This window comes from Hyla sarda, unplaced genomic scaffold, assembly GCF_029499605.1.
Source record: "Hyla sarda isolate aHylSar1 unplaced genomic scaffold, aHylSar1.hap1 scaffold_992, whole genome shotgun sequence".
NCBI lineage: Eukaryota > Metazoa > Chordata > Amphibia > Anura > Hylidae > Hyla > Hyla sarda.
Genome location: NW_026611023.1, coordinates 10,992 through 15,164, shown reverse-complemented (window position 1 = coordinate 15,164; position 4,173 = coordinate 10,992). Strand labels below are relative to the sequence as shown.

The 4,173-nt window shown below is 41.6% G+C and overlaps 1 non-coding gene across 1 annotated transcript; it reads right to left on the bottom strand.

The window, feature by feature from the left end:
* Window positions 1-544: 544 nt before the first annotated feature.
* LOC130351710 (U2 spliceosomal RNA) lies at window positions 545-729 on the bottom strand. The gene has a single exon (XR_008888285.1). It is a non-coding gene; the product is annotated as a U2 spliceosomal RNA (small nuclear RNA).
* Between the last annotated feature and the right edge of the window lie 3,444 nt (window positions 730-4,173).

Genomic DNA, 4,173 nt, shown 5'->3' with positions numbered 1-4,173 from the left:
GCGCGCGCGCCCTAGGGAGCGGGGCCGCGCGCGCCGGGACAGAACAGACGGAGAGCGAGTCAGGTAGGGGAGCCGGGGTGCGCATCGCGAGCGGGCGCTACCCGCATCGCGAATCGCATCCCGGCTGGCAGCGGAATCGCAGCGCCCCGGGTCAGAGGACGTGACCGGAGCGCTGCCGCGGGGAGAGTGAAGCGAGCGCTCCGGGGAGGAGCGGGGACCCGGAGCGCTCGGCGTAACAGGAACATTCAGCACCCACCCGCTATCAAGGCAGCTGCCTATCATGTCATGCCCTACCTGCACAGGTGTGCTGGCTACTCAAATGATCCAATTAAGGAGGCCATTTAGTCAGCAGCAGCAGAAGTCCTGTGCCTGGACGCTCCAACAGGGGCCAGACACAAGCAGAAGCAGAAGCAGCAGAAGCAGCAGCAGCACCACCTTTTGTTTTTTGGCTGCAGCAGCAGCAAGGCCCACAGGGCTGGCTAGCTGGCTAGCCAGCAAGCAGGTAGCAATGAAAGTAGGAATCTTTCTTTTTAACCCTGTAAGGGGGTGGTGCACTGTACCCGAAGATACTGCCATATCGGGTCAATGCATAGGGCGACGGAAGCAAGCTTCGAAATCGGCCCCCGTTCTCAAAAATCCATTTAATATATGGTCCCCAGATAGGGGACGTATCAGATATTAAACTGATAAGAACAGATTTTTTTTTTTTTTTTTTTTTTTTTAAACCTTCAGGTTTGGACATTAAAACATCAAAATCCAACTCCATACTTCGTCACTTAGACTTTCTGTAGTAAAGTCCAACTCATCATTAGGTCTTTCTTTTTATTTTCAATTTCAAACAAACATAAATACCATCACCAATTACAAACTTACAAGATATCTCCATTTCAAAAACTTCCATATCCCCTCAGCATCCTTATCCCCCAAATTCTTCCTATCACACAAATAAACAACATATAACCTATCTAGAATCATCTTAATACAACCCTCCACCGACACGTTTTTTCTTTTGAATACACATAAATTCCTAACATCCCAAAGTACTTCTTTAATAATGGCAAGCAACACAAAAAAAACCCTTTCCTTATCTCTCCCTACCATACTAAGTCCAAACATAACCACATCATACGACATATACCTTATACCAGTCAATTCTTTAAACAGCAAACTCATCCCTTTCCACACACCTTGCGCCATTTCACAATTCCAAAATACATGCATCACACTCTCAATCCCATCACACCCATCTCTTGGACACCTCTCATACCTTCCAATCCCTCTATTTCTTTGAAATTCTCTTACCGGTAACGCACCATGCAAACTCTGCCATACTATCTCACGTTGTCTATTTGTTACTCCAACAGTCATTATACTCTTCCACACTCTCCCCACATCTACAGCTCTCACCATATTAATTGAACATTCAACTTCGTCTTTTTTAATGTACCCAATCATACTCTTTTTACTCACAAACACTTCTGGACCCACACCAATCAACCTATAATTCTCCAAAAATTTCACCACATATACATACCAACTAGGACACACAAAAGCATAAGGCACTCTCAAATCTCTTTCCAACCAACCCAATTTACATAACACACTGCCACCCAAATATCTCACCATACATGCACAACTCTTTTCACCTCCCATCATTCTTTTCAAAGCAAAAACAATATTCACACCCAGATACACATCAACATTCGGAAAGTCCATTCCTCCATTTTTACCATCTTTCATTACAATCTCTCTCTTAACTCTTTCCATCTTTGTACCCCACAAAAACACAAATAACATTCTTTTCACCTTTCGCAAAACCATATAACTTGGCGGAAACACAACAGCAACATATAACAGTATTGGCAAAATCACACTCTTCACTATCATAACCTTACCAACCATTGACAACTCTCTCAACCTCCAAAAATTCAATTTCTTTTGCACTCTCTTCCCCACATCCTCCCAACTATTTCTACCATCCAACCGTTCATCCATCTTCACCCCCAACACCTGAATAGGCCCTTCCACCCCTTCCATACCAACATCCTCACTCTGAGTCACACCACCAAAACATTTATATTCACTCTTTCCCCAATTGACCTTAAAACCAGACGCACCACAAAACAGACTTACCAATAACTTGGATCTTCTTACAGCCGCAACAGATTCACTTACCACACATACATCATCCATATAAGCCAACACTTTAACCTCTTTACCACGACCCCCCGGAACTCTCACACCTCTCACACATTTATCCTTACGCAATAATTCTAATAATGGTTCCATAGCACAAATAAAAGCAATAGGTGACAAGGGACATCCCTGTCTCACCCCTGAACATACTTTAATCTCCTCAGTCATCCATCCATTAATCAGAATCTTACTATACACTTCCTTATACAACATTCTCACAATATTCACAAAATCACCTGGAAACCCCATTTTAACTAGCACCTTAAACAAAAACCCATGCGACAAACGGTCAAAAGCTTTTTCAAAATCAATTGACAACACACGAACCACCTGCTTTCTACACATACCATCCCACAATATATCTCTCAACAAACACAAATTCTCACTAATTCTTCTTCCTGGCACACCACACACTTGCTCCTCCCCAATCACTTGCTCTATCACGTCCCTCATTCTATTTGTAATCAGCTTTGCAAATATTTTATAATCCACATTCAACAAAGTTATCGGCCTCCAATTCCTTACATCATTCACATCCCCTTTCTTATAAATCAAAACCACTATCCCACTCTTCATACTTTCCACCAATCTTCCATTAGCCCACATATACTTAAAGATACTCTCCATATCATCCTTCAGTACATCCCACAATTTCACATAAAACTCAGCCGGCAACCCATCCTCTCCAGGAGTCTTATTTTTAGCCATACTATCAACCGTCCTTTTAATTTCTTCCATTCCAATCTCTCTCATTAAACTCTCATACTCATTACAATCTACCTTCTTATCAATCACTTCCAGCACTTCCTCAGCCAAACCCCTATCACACTGTTTGACTGCATATAAGTCCTCATAAAACTCTTTCACCACATTCAGTACAGCTTTGCCTCTCACCAAACCACCATCCTTATCATACACACTCACTAAATCATCCTTTCTCCCAATCACTTTCTTAAAAAAATATCTTGAACACTTTTCATCCTTCTCCAATTTGTCCACTTTTGCTCGGTACATTAACTCTTTTCCTCTTTCATTCAACCAATCCTTTATATCTCTTTTCACAGCATCAATCTTACCATCCACTCTCCATCCCTTCTTTTTCAACTTAATGAGAAACCCCAACCTTTTATTCAGCCATTCATACTTCTTTCTTTCCCTAGCTTTCCTTTTATAACCTTCCCTCTTGAAAAAAACCTTAGTTCTTTCTTTAACCCACTCCCACCAACACAATAAATCCAAAAATTCTTTTTTCTTCTCACACCATAACTTATACTTCTTAATATACCTATCATATACCTCCTTTTCATCCAACAGTTTCACATTAAGCTTCCAGTAACCCCTCCCACTTATGCAAATCTCATCCAACACCAAACCACAACTCACACGCTCATGATCAGAATAAATCACTCTCTCTTGCTTATACCACATACATCCTATCATTTTGGACACAAAACACATATCTAATCTTGACTCACTCCTTCCACTCTCAGCATGATATGTTGCTAACACAGGATTCACACCACACACTTCAACCACATCTCTTAACTTGAAATCACTCACCATACTCTTAAGCATATTTCCAGAAACATCCGCATCCCTCCCAATCTCACAGTTGAAATCACCTACTAACAACACTGGTTCCTTCCCAGACAAAAAACCCTTAATTATTTCAAACAAACCCACCCTCTCCTCCTTATTCACAGGTGCATAAACATTAATTAACTTAAACTTAAACCCATGTAACCCAACCTCCACCAACACACACCTTCCTTCCCTTAACACCATTTGACTACAAACTTTAAACTTATTATTCCTAAACAAAACTCCAACTCCATCATTTCTATTTACATTAGAGCAAGACCACACTGCTGGTCCATATCTCCACTCCTCCTTTTTTGGAGGAAAATCCAATCCACATTCCTGTAGACAAATTATGTCATTATTAGTTCCTGCCAATTCCTCCAGAATGGCCGCTCT